General features: G+C 44.8%; 1 long non-coding RNA gene across 1 annotated transcript; it reads right to left on the bottom strand.

The window, feature by feature from the left end:
• Positions 1 to 4,730: 4,730 nt before the first annotated feature.
• On the bottom strand, positions 4,731 to 21,576 carry LOC135537758 (uncharacterized). Its single transcript, XR_010455267.1, has 3 exons — positions 21,512 to 21,576; positions 19,106 to 19,135; positions 4,731 to 5,241 (listed from the first exon to the last, which is right to left on the bottom strand). It is a non-coding gene; the product is annotated as an uncharacterized LOC135537758 (long non-coding RNA).
• Positions 21,577 to 22,867: the final 1,291 nt, after the last annotated feature.

Raw genomic sequence — 22,867 nt, 5'->3', positions numbered from 1 at the left:
ATGAACCCACCCAATGATACAGTTCATGGAACATTCTGTACAGTAATAGTGTGTGAAGAAACTAATGCTGCCTTCCTCGGAAAATAGGAAACTGTGAGGTAAGCATCCGACTGAGAAACTCTGAAGTCTCCGACTGAGGAACTTGGAAGTCTCCGACTGAGAAACTCGGAAGTCTCCTACTGAGAAACTCGGAAGTCTCCTACTGAGAAACTCGGAAGTCTCCTACTGAGAAACTCGGAAGTCTCTGACTGAGAAACTCGGAAGTCTCCTACTGAGAAACTCGGAAGTCTCCTACTGAGAAACTCGGAAGTCTCTGACTGAGAAACTCGGAAGTCTCTGACTGAGAAACTCGGAAGTCTCCTACTGAGAAACTCGGAAGTCTCTGACTGAGAAACTCGGAAGTCTCTGACTGAGAAACTCGGAAGTATTCGACTGAGAAACTCGGAAGTCTCCGACTGAGAAACTCGGAAGTCTCCGACTGAGAAACTCGGAAGTATTCGACTGAGAAACTCGGAAGTATTCGACTGAGAAACTCGGAAGTATTCGACTGAGAAACTCGGAAGTCTTCGACTGAGAAACTCGGAAGTATTCGACTGAGAAACTCGGAAGTATTCGACTGAGAAACTCGGAAGTCTCAAACTGAGAAACTCGGAAGTCTCAAACTGAGAAACTCGGAAGTCTCAAACTGAGAAACTCAGAAGTATCAATATAATTCAGAAAGCACATGAAAGCAGTTTAAAACTGACTGATGTCAAGTTTGAATTGCAGCTTGCAGACCTGTGTGAGTGGAAAGGGCATGTTGGGTTGTTTGACTAACTCTCTGAGGCTCCCTACCCAGGCCTGTGTGAGTGGAAAGGGCATGTTGGGTTGTTTGACTAACTCTCTGAGGCTCCCTACCCAGGCCTGTGTGAGTGGAAAGGGCATGCTGGGTTGTTTGACTAACTCTCTGAGGCTCCCTACCCAGACCTGTGTGAGTGGAAAGGGCATGCTGGGTTGTTTGACTAACTCTCTGAGGCTCCATACCCAGACCTGTGTGAGTGGAAAGGGCATGCTGGGTTGTTTGGCTAACTCTCTGAGGCTCCCTACCCAGACCTGTGTGAGTGGAAAGGGCATGCTGGGTTGTTTGGCTAACTCTCTGAGGCTCCCTACCCAGACCTGTGTGAGTGGAAAGGGCATGCTGGGTTGTTTGACTAACTCTCTGAGGCTCCCTACCCAGGCCTGTGTGAGTGGAAAGGGCATGCTGGGTTGTTTGACTAACTCTCTGAGGCTCCCTACCCAGACCTGTGTGAGTGGAAAGGGCATGTTGGGTTGTTTGACTAACTCTCTGAGGCTCCCTACCCAGACCTGTGTGAGTGGAAAGGGCATGTTGGGTTGTTTGACTAACTCTCTGAGGCTCCCTACCCAGGCCTGTGTGAGTGGAAAGGGCATGCTGGGTTGTTTGACTAACTCTCTGAGGCTCCCTACCCAGGCCTGTGTGAGTGGAAAGGGCATGCTGGGTTGTTTGACTAACTCTCTGAGGCTCCCTACCCAGGGCTGTGTGAGTGGAAAGGGCATGTTGGGTTGTTTGACTAACTCTCTGAGGCTCCCTACCCAGGCCTGTGTGAGTGGAAAGGGCATGCTGGGTTGTTTGACTAACTCTCTGAGGCTCCCTACCTCAGGCCCGTATGAGAATATACCATGTTAACATTTAAAAGTTGTAATCCATCACTACTTAAAGAAGCATTTTCATATACATCTGGTTGAACCATAACAACAAGAAAAAGAAAATCACATGTGTCGTAAAAGTACACAAAATAGCTAATCAAGTATATCAATATCTACTAATTTAAAAAACAAAATCCATGAATACAATATACAAAACCCAAACATATATTTTTCAAAACCTGAAAATCTTCCAAGATATTTTTTTTTTTTTGAAGGCTATTTCTTCTGCAGGGTGAAGTCAACATTTACTTGGTTCAGAAGTTTTGAAAACTGTTTACAAAAAAATACTTCTGAGTAAGGGATCTTTTGCAGTCCTAATATCGATAGATTTCATCATACATTATCAAAACTTTATCACTGATATTGAAAGAAACCCGGCGAAAGTCAATTCCTTTTCAAGACTGGAGGAGGTAGGTATTTGTCAATCGATTATAAGTCCATTTTTTTTATCAGTTTGTTTGAGGTACATAATGTATATGAATAGTCCATAGTTCAGAGCAAAAACAAACAAACAAACAAACAAACAAACAATAATATCGTGTCGTGTCATACAAGCACTTGATCCTTAATAAAAAATAAAAAAAACGTTGAGTAAATCAGAAAAACAAATATATTCAAGTGAACAGTTTGTCCAACAGAAGGCCCAGTTGAGGAAAGGTACAAGTGGGTGTCTCGTTAGGACTGACTTAGATACACAAACACTAATGTTAATGTGAAATAAAGACACCACGATACTTCTTCCATTAGCTGCTTATGAGTTCTACATAGGAAACATATATATATTTTTTTAAACTCCTGATTTCAGTAAATTACCTGTCAGACTTACACAGAACATTACACAGAACATGTCTGTGAGACACAAGACAACAACGTTTATAACAAGTTAGCTCGCTGACACACACACACTGACACCCCATGCATTGTAGTGTGTAGTAATACTATGTAGTACTGCGTAGTACTATTTAGTACTGTGTGGTACTGTGCAGTACTGTGTAGCAGGGCAGTGTGCATTCCTTGAGCTTGGAGTTTTCAGGTTGTTGCGGTGGAAATCGGAGGTAGTTTGAAATGGTGAGGAGATATTGCATCAGCATCAGACCACAAAGTGCCGACATGTCTTCGGAATTCTTAGAATACCCGAAGTAAGGATTATCAGGGTTCTAGAATACCTGAAGGATTATCAGGGTTCTAAAACACCTGAAGTAAGGATTATCAGGCTTCTAGAATACCTGAAGGATTATCTGGCTTCTAGAATACCTGAAGGACTTTCAGGCTTCTAGAACACCTGAAGTAAGGATTATCAGGGTTCTAGAACACCTGAAGTAAGGATTATCAGGGTTCTAGAACACCTGAAGTAAGGATTATCAGGCTTCTAGAATACCTGAAGGACTTTCAAGCTTCTAGAATACCTGAAGTAAGGATTATCAGGCTTCTAGAATACCTGAAGGATTATCAGGCTTCTAGAATACCTGAAGGATTATCAGGCTTCTAGAATACCTGAAGGATTATCAGGCTTCTAGAATACCTGAAGGATTATCAGGCTTCTAGAATACCTGAAGTAAGGATTATCAAGGTTCTGGTTCTAGAATTCCTGAGTCATCCTATCTCACACTGCCACTAAAGGTGCAGGTAAAACATGAGGTAAAGTGTATGTTTTTTGTTATTATGTTTTTGTTTGTTTGTTCTTAAGGTTTGTTTTGTTAAGGCAGACCAGGTTAGTGTGAAAAAAAGAGAGCATTTCCTTAGCAAAAGTAGTATCAATGGAATCCATGGTTTGAAAGCAATGTTGTGAATAAGAAGAAACATAAAATGACAAACATACTGTGTGTGTGTGTGTGTGTGTGTGTGTGTGTGTGTGTGTGTGTGTGTGTGTGTGTGTGTGTGTGTGTGTGTGTGTGTGTGTGTGTGTGTGTATGTATGTATGTGAGTAGGTTAATCAGATGACATTGATAAGAAGTGATATTTAAGGGGATTGATCATGGAAATAGAACTAAGACAATATCTAAAAATCATCTCTCAATCCACAAAGATGAAACGAGTCCACCGAAAACAGGGAGACTGCTGCAGCCCTCAGGTAAATTCTGGATTAAATACAGTTGTTGTCTAACTAAAAAACAGCCAATTTGGTATTGAAGCATTGCAATGTTAAAGCTCTCTGTTAAATTTATACTCGTAAAACGAACTGGATAATCAAGGTGTCGATGATGAGAACTGTGACTATCGACTCATTGTTTCCTAATAGAGAAAACAATAAAGTACATTACTTATAAGAGCAGTGTAAAACCAATAATATCATATTACCTGCGTTAAGATCGTTCCATCATGTGAACTTCACCACAATTACATTCCATCATATGAAGTTCACCATAATAAACATTAACGCTGAGTTCTTCTCTTTGTTGTGCGGTTAACTATCACAATGTAAAATGATAATTATCACCATATAAAATGATAATTATCACCATATAAAATGATAATTATCACAATATAAAATGATAATTATCACCATATAAAATGATACTTATCACAATATAAAATGATAATTATCACAATATAAAGTGATAATTATCACAATATAAAGTGATAATTATCACAATATAAAATGATAATTATCACAATATAAAATGATAATTATCACAATATAAAATGATAATTATCAAATTATATAATATGATAAAGCAAAAGCAGGTGAAAAAGGTTCTTGGCCAGTAAAACACATGTGATGAAAAAAACTACATACCTGCCAACAACCTCAACTGAGGAATTCATCAATTAAAAAGACGTGATTTTAGCAAGTTAAAGCAGCCAATTTGTTATATAAAAAAATAGAAGGCAAATCCACGGTAGATTAAAAACATGATAGATTAAAATAACCTGACTTGAAGAGAGAGTAGTCTGTCTCCCTGTGTTTGGTGGTCCGACTCGGGGAGGAGGAGGGGGGGGGTCTGTGTGTGTGTTCTAGACCTCTGTTGTACTGAAACAGCAGCCATATGGTCGCAATTTGTGAATGACATTAACAGACTCCCCCCCCCCCCCCCCCCAGTTTCTATCTCTCCCTTAAAGAAAGACAGGAGAATCAGTCGACAACGACAGGGGGAGGAGAGGAGTAGAAACTGCAATGGTACAAAACCCCCACAGAACCTCTTGTCTCGACAACAGATAAAACATCACTGTTGTTGTAAAGAGGTACAGCGGCTCTTTGTTTGTCATATTTAGTGTTTTCTCTCGTGTTTTTTTTTTTTGCGGCTCATATTCTGATGATTATCAACGTGTGTTCGTCTCAGAATCAACAACAAACAAATCAAAAAATAAAACTAAAAAAATGAAATAAACACAAATAGAAATGAATCAAATGAAAACAGTATGATATGAGAGTAGACAGAGGTCAGAGGTCACGGATCAACGTCCTTAGTAAGTGGTGAAGGCAGTGGTTCCCCAGGAGGAAGAACTGTTACAAGGAAGTAGAGGTCAAATGATTGTTGTTCTTTAATCCTCCTCTCCAGACTCCTCCTCTTCCTCCTCTTCTTCTTCTCCTTCTTCCTGCAGGGGCAACACAATGACCCGGGTCAGTTTTACACTTTCTAACAGAACACTGCTTCTTCTAATGAAGGACAAAAAGCTAAACTTGGTTGGTTATTAAACTACTTTTCTTATGAGCAACCTTTCTGTAAGGCTGGCCTAACAAAATGAAACTGACATGGTTTAACCACATAGTAACATAACACCATCGCAGAGCGTCAAGACTTGTTGGAGCACGAAACGACATGAGACAGAGAAATACAAGGTCAGTTCAAATTCCTGAACAAACAGGTTTTTGTTTTTTTTTGCTACAGGAGTTAAACTCCTTTGATATAACAGAACACTGCTCGCCTCCCTACCACTGAGGAAGTACAGTTCCCGCTCAGCCCAGTCAAAACTGTTCGCTGCTCTGGCCCCCCAATGGTGGTACAAACTCCCTCACGACGCCAGGACAGCAGAGTCAATCACCACCTTCCGGAGACACCTGAAACCCCACCTCTTCAAGGAATACCTAGGATAGGATAAGTAATCCTTCTCACCATCCCCCCCCCCCTTAAATGATTTAGATGCACTATTGTAAGTGGCTGTTCCACTGGATGTCAGAAGGTGAATTCACCAATTTGTAAGTCGCTCTGGATAAGAGCGTCTGCTAAATGACTTAAATGTAAAATGTAAATGTAATATAAAAACGTATTCCCAGAGAGCACTTCCTGGAAGACATTCGTCCCCCGTCCCTAACAACGTTAGTTTCACACTCTCTCTTAACAAGCTTACACAAGAACACTACAGCGGGTTGTTTACAACTTCAAAAAAAGTCTTCCCAAGATGACCGACCGGCGACCACCATGGAGCAGGGAGAAAACCCCCCCTCCATCCCAGCCTTCCTCGCTTTTCAGATTGAAATGGATTTTTCATTTTCCACATGGCTTCCATTTTATTCAGGGGGGGGGGGGAGGAGCCTAACTGACACAATTTATAACCCTCTTCCTTTCCCAGGCTGCGGCTGAGGATGTGTCCCAAATTGCACCCTATTCACCTCAAAGGGCCCCCATAGACTCTGGTCTAAAGTAGTACACTATGAAGGGAATAGGGTGCCGTTTGGGACGCGGACGGAGTCTGGGGCAGTATTCCCATTCAGCAGAGAGAGAGACAGAGAGAGGCGAAAGCTTGTCTGCATTACAGGACCCTCCCTCCCTCCCTCCCTCCCTCCCCACCTCCCTCCCTCCCTCCCTCCCTCCCTCCCCACCTCCCTCCCTCCCCACCTCCCTCCCTCCCTCCCTCCCCACCTCCCTCCCTCCCTCCCTCCCTCCCTCCCTCCCTCCCTCCCTCCCTCCCTCCCTCCCTCCCTCCCCCTCCCTCCCTCCCCACCTCCCTCCCTCCCTCCCCCCTCCCCTCCCTCCCTCCCTCCCCCTCTCCATTCATTAATGCAGCAGACACTTCAGTAGTGAAGGGTCCACTAAACGCTACCATGTGACACAGCCAGGAGAACCAATGAGAGTGGAGCGAGAGGGAAGGAGGGGGGGAAGGAAGGAACGAAGGAACGATGGAGGGAGGGAGGGAGGGAGGGAGGGGGAAGGGGGAGGAAGTAGGAAGGAGCAACCGGAGTTTGGACATTTATAAACCCTTAGTGATTAACAGGGGGCCAAGCTAGAGAGGTGCTTGTGATTAACAGGGGGGCCAAGCTAGAGAGGTGTTTGTCATTAACAGGGGGGCAAGCTAGAGAGGTGTTTGTCATTAACAGGGGGCCAAGCTAGAGAGGTGTTTGTTATTAACAGGGGGGCCAAGCTAGAGAGGTGTTTGTGATTAACAGGGGGCCAAGCTAGAGAGGTGTTTGTCATTAACAGGGGGGCCAAGCTAGAGAGTGTTTGTCATTAACAGGGGGGCCAAGCTAGAGAGGTGTTTGTCATTAACAGGGGGGGCCAAGCTACAGAGGTGTTTGTCATTAACAGGGGGTATAAACTAGAGAGGTGTGTGTCATTAACAGTAGGGCTAAACTAGAGAGGTGTTTGTGATTAATTAACAGGGGGGCCAAGCTAGAGAGGTGTTTGTCATTAACAGGGAGGCTAAACTAGAGAGGTGTTTGTCATTAACAGGGGGGCAAAAGTAGAGAGGTGTTTGTGATTAATTAACAGTGGGCTAAACTAGAGGTGTTTGTCATTAACAGGAGGGCCAAACTAGAGAGGTGTTTGTCATTAACAGGAGGGCCAAACTAGAGAGGTGTTTGTCATTAACAGGAGGGCCAAACTAGAGAGGTGTTTGTCATTAACAGGGGGGATAAACTAGAGAGGTGTTTGTCATTAACAGGGGGGCCAAACTAGAGAGGTGTTTGTCATTAACAGGAGGGCCAAACTAGAGAGGTGTTTGTCATTAACAGGAGGGCCAAACTAGAGAGGTGTTTGTCATTAACAGGAGGGCCAAACTAGAGAGGTGTTTGTCATTAACAGGGGGATAAACTAGAGAGGTGTTTGTCATTAACAGGGGGGCTAAACTAGAGAGGTGTTTGTGATTCATTAACAGGGGTCTAAACTAGAGAGGTGTTTGTCATTAACAGGGGGGCTAAACTAGAGAGGTGTTTGTGATTCATTAACAGGGGGGCTAAACTAGAGAGGTGTTTGTCATTAACAGGGGGGCTAAACTAGAGAGGTGTTTGTCATTAACAGGAGGGCTAAACAAGAGAGGTGTTTGTCATTAAAAGGAGGGCTAAACTAGAGAGGTGTTTGTGATTAATTAACAGAGGGGCCAAACTAGAGATGTGTTTGCCATTAACAGGGGGCCAAACTAGAGAGGTGTTTGTGATTAATTAACAGGAGGGCTAAACTAGAGAGGTGTTTGTCATTAACAGGGGGATAAACTAGAGAGGTGTTTGTCATTAACAGGGGGGCTAAACTAGAGAGGTGTTTGTGATTCATTAACAGGGGGGCTAAACTAGAGAGGTGTTTGTCATTAACAGGGGGGCTAAACTAGAGAGGTGTTTGTCATTAACAGGAGGGCTAAAACAAGAGAGGTGTTTGTCATTAAAAGGAGGGCTAAACTAGAGAGGTGTTTGTGATTAATTAACAGGAGGGCTAAACTAGAGAGGTGTTTGTGATTCATTAACAGGGGGCTAAACTAGAGAGGTGTTTGTCATTAACAGGGGGCTAAACTAGAGAGGTGTTTGTCATTAACAGGAGGGCTAAACTAGAGAGGTGTTTGTCATTAACAGGGGGGCTAAACTAGAGAGGTGTTTGTCATTAACAGGAGGGCTAAACAAGAGAGGTGTTTGTCATTAAAAGGAGGGCTAAACTAGAGAGGTGTTTGTGATTAATTAACAGAGGGGCCAAACTAGAGATGTGTTTGTCATTAACAGGGGGGCTAAACTAGAGAGGTGTTTGTCATTAACAGGAGGGCTAAACAAGAGAGGTGTTTGTCATTAAAAGGAGGGCTAAACTAGAGAGGTGTTTGTGATTAATTAACAGAGGGGCCAAACTAGAGATGTGTTTGCCATTAACAGGGGGGCCAAACTAGAGAGGTGTTTGTGATTAATTAACAGGAGGGCTAAACTAGAGAGGTGTTTGTCATTAACAGGGGGGATAAACTAGAGAGGTGTTTGTCATTAACAGGGGGGCTAAACTAGAGAGGTGTTTGTGATTCATTAACAGGGGGGCTAAACTAGAGAGGTGTTTGTCATTAACAGGGGGGCTAAACTAGAGAGGTGTTTGTCATTAACAGGAGGGCTAAAACAAGAGAGGTGTTTGTCATTAAAAGGAGGGCTAAACTAGAGAGGTGTTTGTGATTAATTAACAGGAGGGCTAAACTAGAGAGGTGTTTGTGATTAATTAACAGAGGGGCCAAACTAGAGATGTGTTTGCCATTAACAGGGGGGCCAAACTAGAGAGGTGTTTGTGATTAATTAACAGGAGGGCTAAACTAGAGAGGTGTTTGTCATTAACAGGAGGGCTAAACTAGAGAGGTGTTTGTCATTAAAAGGAGGCCTAAACTAGAGAGGTGTTTGTCATTAAAAGGAGGCCTAAACTAGAGAGGTGTTTGTGATTAATTAACAGGGGGGATAAACTAGAAAGGTGTTTGTGAGACAAAGGAAGATCCCCCCCCAAGGGGTCAGGGACTAGGTCCTTTTTGTTGTGGTTTTACTAACATTTCTGTAGAGTCCGAATGGTTTGAGCTACCAAGCTAGTAAACACAGAGAATCTCAGGAAAAGGCACACGCTCTACGCTCTACCATGATCACAATCCCCCGTAGAGTCGTTAAAAAGGTACGGGGTTCTCCGACACAGAAGACCATAGGAGATGTTAGGTCATAGTGTCTATAATACTGTAATAAGCTCATTGACACAAGGGGTCATTGACGAGCTGGATATTCATTCCACACTGAGCAGACAATTCATGTACTTACAGCATTCATATCAATGCATTTGTTTTAATCAGCTTTTTGGTTCGCTAGACCTTATATATATATATAGGTCTATATATATATAGGTCTATATATATATAAGGTCTATATATATATAAGGTCTATATATATATAAGGTATATATATATAGACTCTGACTCTCTCAATATATATATTGCCATTTGTCAGTTGAAACTCATGCATGTAACTATTATTTTGTGTTGTAGCCCTGGTTGGCCTGAACAGAACCTGGTAAAAACACATTGTGAGACTGAATATAGGGCCCGGACGCTCAGATTAATGAAAGTCAGATAAATGAAAAGGCGAGTTTTATTTTGTTGTTGCTTGGACTGATCAGGACTGATCGGGTTAAAGTTCCTGTCCTGCCGCAGGTTCATTGTACTGCTTGGTTCTCTCTGTGCATGGTTTCTGTCCTACCTCCCACCTAGAACAGCCCCCCCCCCCCAACACTGCAAAGCTCTGTGCTCTGTGCCTCCCCCTTCCCAGCCCTTTAAAAAAAAACTTTGAAGTAGATAAGGAGTTTTCTGGAAGACAGGGGAGAACTGGTAACTAGCCCGGTCTCTGTACATCATTAGGGACTCTGTGGAGAGAGAGGAGACAGGTTGGAGCTTCCGGGTCAGGCCCGTGCTCCCTCCTAACCCCTTCCTCCTCTACTCTCCCTCCCTACTAACCCCTTCCTCTCTCATCCTAGTTCCCTCCCTCCCTCTCCCTCATCATCTCCTTTCCTCCCTCCCTCCCTCTCCCTCATCAGCTCCTTTCCTTCCTCCCTCCCTCCTTTCCTCCCCCCTCTCCCTCATCAGCTCCTTTCCTCCCCCCCTCCCCCACCCTCTGGAATGAAAGGGGTAGGATGGTTCGCACAGGGTGCTGGCAGTGAGAGAGAAAGAGAGAGAGAGAGAGAGAGAGAGACAGAGAGAGAGAGTGAGAGAGAAAGCAAGAGAGAGAGAGAGAGAAAGCAAGAGAGAGAGAGAGTGAGAGAAAGCAAGAAAGAGAGAGAGAGAAGAGAGAGAGAGAGACAGAGAGAGACAGAGAGAGAGAGAGAGAGAGAGAGAGAGAGAGAGAGAGAGAGAGAGAGTGAGAGAGAGAGTGAGAGAAAGCAAGAGAGAGAGAGAGAGAGAGAGAGAGAGAGAGAGAAAGCAAGCAAGAGAGAGAGATCGAGAGAGAGAGAGAGAGAAAGCAAGAGAGAGAGAGAGAGTGAGAGAAAGCGAGAGAGAGAGAGAGAGAGAGAGAGAGAGACAGAGAGAGAGACAGAGAAAGCAAGAGAGAGAGAGAGAGAGACAGAGAAAGTGAGAGAGAGAGAGAGAGTGAGAGAAAGCAAGAGAGAGAGAGAGTGAGAGCGAGAGAGAAAGCAAGAGAGAGAGAGAGAGAGAGAGACAGAGAGAGAAAGAGAGACAGAGAGAGAGAGATAGAGAGAGAGAGAGAGAGAGAGTCAGAGAGAGACAGAGAAAGCAAGGGAGAGAGAGAGAGAGTGAGAGCAAGAGAAAGCAAGAGAGAGAGTGAGAGCGAGAGAAAGCAAGAGAGAGAGAGAGCGAGAGAGCGAGGGAGAGAAAGAGAGAGAGAGCGAGAGAGAGAGAGGGAGAGAAAGAGCGAGAGAGAGAGTGAGAGAAAGCAAGAGAGAGAGAGAGTGAGAGCGAGAGAAAAAGCAAGAGAGAGAGAGCGAGAGAGAGTCAGAGAGAGAGACAGAGAAAGCAAGAGAAAGAGAGAGTGAGAGCGAGAGAGAGAAAAGAGAGAGAGAGAGAGAGAGAGAGAGAGAGTTCTCAGTGACATGTGTACGTTTGTGTTCCAGCAGCTACTTGGCTCCATCAGGGCTCCATCACAGCACTGGCAGAGCAGCTCAAAACCACCTCTCTCTCTCTCTCTCTCTCTCTCTCTCTCTCTCTCTCTCTCTCTCTCTCTCTCTCTCTCTCTCTCTCTCTCTCTCTCTCTCTCTCTCTCTCTCTCTCTCTCTCTCTCTCTCTCTCTCTCTCTCTCTCTCTCTCTCTCTCTCTCTCTCTCTCTCTCTCTCTCTCTCTCTCTCTCTCTCTCTCACACACACACACACACACACACACACACACACACACACACACACACACACACACACACACCCCCCTGTACCCTGTTCCCACAAAGCAGCAAATCAGGGTCCAGTTATGCATTCACACCAGCGAACAGGGGAGGGGGGGCGAGGGGTGCGTGGAGTGTGAGAGGAAAGGAGGGAGGGCGTGGAGTGCTGGAGTGTGAGAGGAAAGGAGAGAGGGGGAGGGAGGGCGAGGGGTGCGTGGAGTGCTGGAGTGTGAGAGGAAAGGAGGGAGGGCGAGGGGTGCGTGGATTGCTGGAGTGTGAGAGGAAAGGAGAGAGGGGGAGGGAGAGCGAGGGGTGCGTGGATTGCTGGAGTGTGAGAGGAAAGGAGAGAGGGGGGGGAAGGGCGAGGGGTGCGTGGATTGCTGGAGTGTGAGGGGAAAGGAGGGAGGGCGAGGGGTGCGTGGATTGCTGGAGTGTGAGGGGAAAGGAGGGAGGGGTGAGGGGTGCGTGGATTGCTGGAGGGTGAGAGGAAAGGAGGGAGGGCGAGGGGTGCGTGGATTGCTGGAGGGTGAGAGGAAAGGAGGGAGGGCGAGGGGTGCGTGGATTGCTGGAGTGTGAGGGGAAAGGAGGGAGGGCGAGGGGTGCGTGGATTGCTGGTGTGTGAGGGGAAAGGAGGGAGGGGTGAGGGGTGCGTGGATTGCTGGTGTGTGAGGGGAAAGGAGGGAGGGCGAGGGGGGGGGACTCCGTCTGTCGTGTACTTCACAGGTTGTTTTTGATTCTTTAATCACTGATAAACTATTTGTCATTTGTTCACTGATCTAAGAGTTCCTCCCAGTTAAGCTGTACAATACCTCATTATGTGTTGGGAGTTAACTGTCTGTAACAGTCTTTAAAACTGTACAGTGTGAAGGTGAACTACGATCATTTGTCAGCTAAAGGGGGCTTGTCTACAAATATATATATATATATATATATATATATATATATATATATGGTAACTAGCCCTGTCTCTGTACATCATTAGGGACTCTGTGGAGAGAGAGGAGACAGGTTGGAGCTTCCGGGTCAGGCCCGTGCTCCCTCCTAACCCCTTCCTCCTCTACTCTCCCTCCCTACTAACCCCTTCCTCTCTCATCCTAGTTCCCTCCCTCCCTCTCCCTCATCAGCTCATCAGACAATATTTTTTTTGGTGTGTGTGTGTGTGTGTGGGGGGGGGGGGGTCAAATTTAAAGCAGAAACACGTTTAGGAGGTTGTGTGAAAATGAAAGAAGTCTGGTGTTGGATTTAGTACTCCCATCATGCTCTGTGTCTGAAAAGCCCGCATTGCTCAGGGCCTCAGTACAGGAGTGTGTGTGATGCTGCACCTCACAGCCACACCAATGTCTACACAGCCTCACTAAAAACAACAGGCGCTTTCATTCAGTCACTTCCAACCAACCAACTACGTATCCAACTGTCACTTCAGTCAAACGACATGTCAAACATCTAACTGTCTCCTCATTCAAACGACATATCTAACTGTCTCCTCATTCAAACTACATATCAAACTGTTTCCTCATTCAAACTACATAGCTAACTGTCTCCTCATTCAAACAACATATCTAATTGTCTCCTCATTCAAACTACATATCAAACTGTCTCCTCATTCAAACGACATGCCTGACTGTCTCCTCATTCAAACGACATATCAAACTGTCTCCTCATTCAAACTACATTTATGACTGCCACTTCATTTAAACTACATATATAACAGTCTCCTCATTCAAACTGTCTCCTCATTCAAACTACATATCTAACTGTCTCCTCATTTAAACGACATATCTAACTGTCTCCTCATTCAAACGACATATCAAACTGTCTCCTCATTCAAACGACATATCTAACTGTCTCCTCATTCAAACGACATATCAAACTGTCTCCTCATTCAAACTACATTTATGACTGCCACTTCATTTAAACTACATATATAACAGTCTCCTCATTCAAACTGTCTCCTCATTCAAACGACATATCTAACTGTCTCCTCATTCAAACTACATATCAAACTGTCTCCTCATTCAAACTACATTTATGACTGCCACTTCATTTAAACTACATATATAACAGTCTCCTCATTCAAACTGTCTCCTCATTCAAACGACATATCTAACTGTCTCCTCATTCAAACTACATATCAAACTGTCTCCTCATTCAAACTACATTTATGACTGCCACTTCATTTAAACTACATATCTAACTGTCTCCTCATTCAAACTGTCTCCTCATTCAAACTATATATCTAACTGTCTCCTCATTCAAACTACATATCAAACTGTCTCCTCATTCAAACTACATATCTAACTGTCTCCTCATTCAAACTACATTTCTAACTTGATCCTCATTCAAACTGTCTCCTCATTCAAACTACATATCTAACTGTCTCCTCATTCAAACTACATATCTAACTGTCTCCTCATTCAAACTACATATCAAACTGTCTCCTCATTCAAACTACATATCTAACTGTCTCCTCATTCAAACTGTCTCCTCATTTAAACTACATATCTAATTGTCTCCTCATTCAAACTACATATCTAACTGTCTCCTCATTCAAACTGTCTCCTCATTCAAACTACATATCAAACTGTCTCCTCATTCAAACTACATATCTAACTGTCTCCTCATTCAAACTACATATCTAACTGTCTTCTCATTCAAACTGTCTTCTCATTCAAACGACATATCTAACTGTCTCCTCATTCAAACTACATATCAAACTGTCTCCTCATTCAAACTGTCTCCTCATTCAAACTACATATCTAACTGTCTCCTCATTCAAACTACATATCTAACTGTCTCCTCATTCAAACTGTCTCCTCATTTAAACTACATATCTAACTGTCTCCTCATTCAAACTACATATCAAACTGTCTCCTCATTCAAACTACATATCAAACTGTCTCCTCATTCAAACTACATATCTAACTGTCTCCTCATTCAAACTGTCTCCTCATTCAAACTACATATCTAACTGTCTCCTCATTCAAACTGTCTCCTCATTCAAACTACATATCTAACTGTCTCCTCATTCAAACTACATATCTAACTGTCTCCTCATTCAAACTGTCTCCTCATTCAAACGACATATCTAACTGTCTCCTCATTCAAACTGTCTCCTCATTCAAACTACATATCTAACTGTCTCCTCATTCAAACTGTCTCCTCATTCAAACTACATATCAAACTGTCTCCTCATTCAAACTGTCTCCTCATTCAAACTACATATCTAACTGTCTCCTCATTCAAACTGTCTCCTCATTCAAACTACATATCTAACTGTCTCCTCATTCAAACTGTCTCCTCATTCAAACTACATATCTAACTGTCTCCTCATTCAAACTGTCTCCTCATTCAAACTGTCTCCTCATTCAAACTGTCTCCTCATTCAAACTACATATCTAACTGTCTCCTCATTCAAACTGTCTCCTCATTCAAACTGTCTCCTCATTCAAACTGTCTCCTCATTCAAACTGTCTCCTCATTCAAACTACATATATAACTGCCACTTCATTTAAACTACATATCTAACTGTCTCCTCATTCAAACTGTCTCCTCATTCAAACTGTCTCCTCATTCAAACTGTCTCCTCATTCAAACTACATATCTAACTGTCTCCTCATTCAAACTGTCTCCTCATTCAAACTGTCTCCTCATTCAAACTGTCTCCTCATTCAAACTGTCTCCTCATTCAAACTACATATATAACTGCCACTTCATTTAAACTACATATCTAACTGTCTCCTCATTCAAACTACATATCAATCTGTCTCCTCATTCAAACTACATATCAATCTGTCTCCTCATTCAAACTATGCATCACTTCATTTGTTGGAGAAAAGGAAAATGCAGTAACCAGGCAGAAAGGTTCATCTTGGGAGTTCCCTTGCTTCATCCCCATGGGGGGGGGGGGGGGACTCTCTTCTTAACACGACACACCCCTGGATAAACATTTATCTCACGATTCAAAAGCCACTCAAACCCAAGTCCGTCGGACAGTCATTGCGGTTTGTTTTGACTAACAAAAGCCGACCGTACACAGAGACAGACTTCGCCAAATGACATCTCCATCTGAGAGGGGATGTACAGTGTGTGTGTGTGTGTGTGTGTGTGTGTGTGTGTGTGTGTGTGTGTGTGTGTGCAGGGATAGGAGTGGAGAGGACAGGGAGATTCCTCACAAAGCACATGATCATTTGTGATGGCTCTAACATCTCCTCACACACTTAGGGTCTTAGCTCGTCTCCAGGCCATCGCCTCCAACCACACACACACACACGCACGCACGCACGCACGCACGCACGCACGCACGCACACACACACACACACACACACACACACACACAAATACCTACAGTAACCCCTGACTCACCCCAAATACCTACAGTACAGTAACCCCTGACTCACCCCAAACACCCACAGTACAGTAACCCCTGACTCACCCCAAACACCCACAGTAACCCCTGACTCACCCCAAACACCCACAGTAACCCCTGACTCACCCCAAACACCTACAGTAACCCCTGACTCTCCCCAAACACCTAAAGTAGAGTAACCCCCGACTCACCCCAAACACCTACAGTAACCCCTGACTCACCCCAAACACCTAAAGTAACCCCTGACTCACCCCAAACACCAACAGTAACCCCTGACTCACCCCAAATACCTACAGTAACCCCTGACTCACCCCAAATACCTACAGTAAACCCTGACTCACCCCAAATACCTACAGTAACCCCTGACTCACCCCAAACACCTACAGTAACCCCTGACTCACCCCAAACACCCACAGTAACCCCTGACTCACCCCAAACACCTACAGTAACCCCTGACTCACCCCAAACACCCACAGTACTGTACTGCTTCTCTTTCCTGATGGATTCTCTGTTCTCTACTGCTCTCCAGAACAAGCCAACAAAACACCAAGGTTCACAGTCCATGCCTCTGAAAAACATCCCCAAAGCAGGATGCTGCCACTACCATGCTTCACCACAGGGGATGGTGCCACCACCATGCTTCACCACAGGGGATGGTGCCACCACCATGCTTCACCACAGGGGATGGTGCCGCCACCATGCTTCACCACAGGGGATGGTGCCGCCACCATGCTTCACCACAGGGGATGCTGCCACCACCATGCTTCACCACAGGGGATGGTGCTGCCACCATGCTTCACCACAGGGGATGGTGCCACCACCATGCTTCACCACGGGGATGGTGTCAAGTTTCTTTCAGATGTGACACTTGGCATTCAGGCCAAAGAGTTCAATCTTCGGTTCATCAGACCAGAGAATCAAGCTTCTCATAGTCTGAGAGTCTTTAGGTGAATTTTGGTGAACTCCAAGCGTGCTGTCATGGGCCTTTTACTGATGAGTGGCTTCTATCTGGCCACTCTACCATAAAGGTCTGATTGGTGGAGTGCTGCAGAGAAGGTTGTCCTTCTGGAAGGTTCTCTCATCTCCTCAGAGGAACTCTGTCAGAGTGACCATCGGGTTCTTGGTCCATTCTCACCCCGATTGCTCAGTTTGGTCGGGCGGCTCTAGGAAGAGTCTTGGTGTTTCCAAACTTCTTTAATTTAAGATGGAGGCCACTGTGTTCTTGGGGACCTTCAATACCGCAGAAACCTTTTGGTACCCTTCCCCAAATCTGTGCCTCGACACAATCCTGTCTCGGACAATTCCTTTGACCTCATGGCTTGGTTTCTGCTCTGACATGCACTGTCAACTGTGGGACCTTATATATACAGGTGTGTGCCTTTCCAAATAATGTCCAATCAATTGAATTTACCACAGGTGGACTCCAATCAAGTTATAGAAACATCTGAAGGATGATCAATGGAAACAGGATGCACCTGAGCTCAATTTCCAGTCTCGTAGAAAAGGGTCTGAAAACTTCTGTAAATAAGGTATTTCTATTTATTATTTTTTATATACATTTGCTGTCTAAAAACTTGTTTTCACTTCGTCATTATGGGGCATTGTGACGTCATTATGGGGCATTGTGATGTCATTATGGGGCATTGTGATATCATTATATGGGGCATTGTGAAGTCATTATGGGGCATAGTGATGTCAGTATGGGGTATTGTGATATCATTATGGGGCATTGTGATGTCATTATGGGGTATTGTGATATCATTATGGGGCATTGTGATGTCATTATGGGGTATTGTGATATCATTATGGGGCATTGTGTGTAGATTGATGAGGAAACACATGAATTTAATCCATTTTAGAATACGGCTGTAATGTAACAAAATGTGGAAAAGTCAAGGGTCTGAATACTTTTCCAAATGCACGGTGCTTATGTGTAGGTTTAGTTGCCTAGACTGAGAGCTCCTTGTGTACAGTAGGGATGCATCCCAAATAGCACCCGATTCCCTATTCCCTTTATACTTAAGACATGGTTCCTATGGGGGGTGGAAAGGGTGCCATTTGGGATGTAGCGTAGGTGAGACAAGGATTGGAAGCAACAACATACATGATAAGAGCTGTGATGACTAGAGGACAACTGTTCTCAGTGCTGATGGGTGGACAGACGCTGACAGACAGACTTACAGACTTACAGACAGACAGACGTGTAACAGACAGACAGACAGACAGACGTGTAACAGACAGACAGACTTACAGACAGACAGACGTGTAACAGACAAACAGACAGACAGACAGCCAGACAGACGTGTGACAGACAGACAGACAGACGTGTGACAGACAGACAGACAGACGTGTAACAGACAGACAGACAGACAGACAGACATGTAACAGACAGACAGACAGACAGCCAGACAGACGTGTGACACACGCTTCCTCATGAACAGCATCAGCAGGAGAAGGATCACCTGAAGAGAGTGAATCAGAGGATGAGACAACAGGAGAGGAAGGGGATAATCAAGCAGACTATCAGAGGTAGAAAGAGAGGGAGAGCGATAAGGAGGGAAAAGGATGCAAGTGAATGAAGAGAAAAGAGCAAGGTGGGACATGGGAAGACAAGAGACCGGAAGACAAAGGATGAGAGAGCTAAAACAAAAGAGAGAGAGCGAGAGAGATAGAGTGAGAGAGAGACGTGTGACGGACAGACAGACAGACAGACAGACAGACAGACAGACGTGTAACAGACAAACAGACAGACAGACAGCCAGACAGACGTGTGACAGACAGACGTGTGACAGACAGACAGACAGACAGACAGACAGACGTGTGACAGACAGACAGACGTGTGACAGACAGACAGACAGACAGACGTGTGACAGACAGACAGACAGACAGACAGACAGACGTGTGACAGACAGACAGACGTGTGACAGACAGACAGACAACCCACTGGGCATAGATGTCAATTCAACGTCTATTCCACGTTTGTTCAACGTAATTTCATTGAAATGAGGTGGAAACAACGTTGATTCAACCAGGCGCGTGTCCAGTGAGAATCCTTCATGTCACATACCTGAGTTGGCTTTTGGACCACCTGCTTTGGCTGCGAAAAGAGGAGAGAGAGAGAGAAGAGGTTTAAAACTCATCCTGGACCAATGATTTCAAGAGAACATCATTACATGCCTGTTTAATACACTCTGAAAAGGGGAGACGTCGTAGAAAATAAACATCACTGAAGACACTGCTGTTTTTGGAGACGGAGTCGTGTTCGCTAGCGAAGACAGATTTGCGGTGATTTACTAACAATAAGGGAATTGTTTCGTTTCATTGAGACAAGTTGCTTAGCCGAGCTAGCTAAAACGGATTAAAGTTGGTTAGAAACCCTTTGAACTATTCTGCTAGCAACCGTAATGCTGTCCTAGGAGGAGGAGGAGGAGCAGAAGGAGGTGGAGGAAGAGGAGGGAGATGACTAACAAAGCTCAGATTATGTCTCCTAGGACAGGAAGTATCTGTAGGACAAGGGCTGAACAGGAAGTATCTGTAAGACCAGAGCTGGACAGGAAGTATCTGTAAGACCAGGACTGGACAGGAAGTATCTGTAAGATCAGAGCTGAACAGGAAGTATCTGTAAGATCAGAGCTGAACAGGAAGTATCTGTAAGATCAGGGCTGGACAGGAAGTATCTGTAAGACTAGGACTGGACAGGAAGTATCTGTAAGACCAGGGCTGAACAGGAAGTATCTGTAAGACCAGGACTGGACAGGAAGTATCTGTAAGACCAGGACTGGACAGGAAGTATCTGTAAGACCAGGACTGGACAGGAAGTATCTGTAAGACCAGGGCTGAACAGGAAGTATCTGTAAGACCAGGACTGGACAGGAAGTATCTGTAAGACCAGGACTGGACAGGAAGTATCTGTAAGACCAGGACTGGACAGGAAGTATCTGTAAGACCAGGGCTGAACAGGAAGTATCTGTAAGCCAAGCGTACTGTACACACACATTCCATGCCCCCTGGATGGGGATGGTTGTGAACAGCTGGTGAGTTCTGTGCCAGCTCTGTGCTGTATGCCGGCGGTCGGTGTGTGTATGTACGTGAGTGTGTGTGTGTGTGTACGTGTGTGTGTGTGTGTGTGTACCCTATTCCCTATATAGTGCACTACTTCTGACCAGAGCTGTTGTGTCACAGATTCCACCCTATTCCCTATATAGTGCACTACTTCTGACCAGAGCTGTTGTGTCAGAGATTCCACCCTATTCCCTATATAGTAGTGCACTACTTCTGACCAGAGCTGTTGTGTCACAAATTCCACCCTATTCCCTATATAGTGCACTACTTCTGACCAGAGCTGTTGTGTCACAGATTCCACCCTATTCCCTATGTAGTGCACTACTTCTGACCAGAGCTGTTGTGTCACTGATTCCACCCTATTCCCTATATAGTGCACTACTTCTGACCAGAGCTGTTGTGTCACTGATTCCACCCTATTCCCTATATAGTGCACTACTTCTGACCAGAGCTGTTGTGTCACTGATTCCACCCTATTCCCTATGTAGTGCACTACTTCTGACCAGAGCTGTTGTGTCACTGATTCCACCCTATTCCCTATATAGTGCACTACCTCTGACCAGAGCTGTTGTGTCAGAGATTCCACCCTATTCCCTATGTAGTGCACTACTTCTGACCAGAGCTGTTGTGTCACAGATTCCACCCTATTCCCTATATAGTAGTGCACTACTTCTGACCAGAGCTGTTGTGTCACAGATTCCACCCTATTCCCTATGTCGTGCACTACCTCTGACCAGAGCTGTGTGTCACAGATTCCACCCTATTCCCTATGTAGTGCACTACCTCTGACCAGAGCTGTTGTGTCACAGATTCCACCCTATTCCCTATGTAGTGCACCACCTCTGACCAGAGCTGTTGTGTCACAGAATCCACCCTATTCCCTATGTCGTGCACTACTTCTGACCAGAGCTGTTGTGTCACAGATTCCACCCTATTCCCTATGTAGTGCACTACCTCTGACCAGAGCTGTTGTGTCACAGATTCCACCCTATTCACTATGTAGTGCACTACCTCTGACCAGAGCTGTTGTGTCACAGATTCCACCCTATTCCCTATGTAGTGCACTACCTCTGACCAGAGCTGTTGTGTCACAGATTCCACCCTATTCCCTATGTAGTGCACTACCTCTGACCAGAGCATCCAGTGGATCTCTCTAAAACATCTGACAGTTTCTTTAGAGACACAACGGTTGGCACGGCTGTGGAGCGAGGTCACAATGTCAGACAAATTCATTCATTTAATACCTAGATCGTGACGCTTGTCACCCCCTCACCCCCCCACCCCCCACCATTACCCCCCCCCATTAATACCTTTAATACCCCCCCGCCTCTGTTAACTATAAAACCCTTTTAAAATACATCACAGGAAACAACCCATTCATTCTGCTGCAGTAACAAAACAATAAACTGACCTTTTTAAAAACCCACTTCAGAATCCAGATATTCAGACTTCATCTTTCAGTCACTGGCTTCCGCCTCCAAAATGGCACCCTGATCCCCTTTATAGTGCACTCCTTGTTGACCAGGGCCAATGGGGAAACAGGATGCCATTTCCCACTGAATATTCATGCAGGTTCTTTAACAACAGCAGCCAATGGGGAAACAGGATGCCATTTCCCACTGAATATTCATGCAGGTTCTTTAACAACAGCAGCCAATGGGGAAACAGGATGCCATTTCTCACTGAATATTCATGCGGGTTCTTTAACAACAGTAGCCAATGGGGAAACAGGATGCCATTTCCCACTGAATATTCATGCAGGTTCTTTAACAACAGTAGCCAATGGGGAAACAGGATGCCATTTCCCACTGAATATTCATGCGGGTTCTTTAACAACAGCAGCCAATGGGGAAACAGGATGCCATTTCTCACTGAATATTCATGCAGGTTCTTTAACAACAGCAGCCAATGGGGAAACAGGATGCCATTTCCCACTGAATATTCATGCAGGTTCTTTAACAACAGCAGCAGGAAGCTCAGTCTGAAGGACGTCGTGGTGACGTAAAACATATCAACTGTATTAATTAAAACGTGACGCAAACCTTGACTGGGTAGAATAACGGACTTTTCAGTACAGGGGTTAGTTTAGGTTCGAGTCGTATCGTTAAATCAACTCATAAAACAGTTAACAACAACACCATTCGTTATCTATAGGAGGTAGTTATACCCTGCCTTCCAAAGGTAAAGGTTCGACCATCATTCTCCATCATCATCTAGGATGAAACATTCCACAATATGCCAGAGTTGTAACCATACTCCTTTAACCACAGAAGTCTCTCTCTCTCTCTCTTTCTCTCCCTCTCTCTCTCTCTTTCTCTCACTCTCTCTCCTCTCTCTGTCTCTCTCTCTCCCTCTCTTTCTCTCCCTCTCTCTCTGTCTCTCTCTCTCCCTCTCTCTGTCTCTCTCTCTCTCTCCCTCTCTCTCTCTGTCGCTCTCTTTATCTCTCTGTCTCTCTCCTCTCTCTCTCTCTCTCTCTCTCTCTCTGTCTCTCTCCCTCTCTCTCTCTCTCTGTCTCTCTCCCTCTCTCTGTCTCTCTCCCTCTCTGTCTCTCTCCCTCTCTCTGTCTCTCTATCTCTCTCCCTCCCTCTCTCTCTCTCTCTCCCTCCCTCTCTCTCTCTCTCTCTCTCTCTGTCTCTCTCCCTCTCATGTCTCTCTCCCTCTCATGTCTCTCGCTCTCCCTCCCTCCCTCTCTCTCTCTGTCTCTCTCTCTCTCTCAATTCAATTCAAGTGCTTTATTGGCATGGGAAACATGTGTTAACATTGCCAA

This window comes from Oncorhynchus masou, unplaced genomic scaffold (assembly GCF_036934945.1).
Source record: "Oncorhynchus masou masou isolate Uvic2021 unplaced genomic scaffold, UVic_Omas_1.1 unplaced_scaffold_839, whole genome shotgun sequence".
Taxonomy (NCBI): domain Eukaryota; kingdom Metazoa; phylum Chordata; class Actinopteri; order Salmoniformes; family Salmonidae; genus Oncorhynchus; species Oncorhynchus masou.
This window is presented reverse-complemented; position numbering and strand designations above follow the sequence as displayed.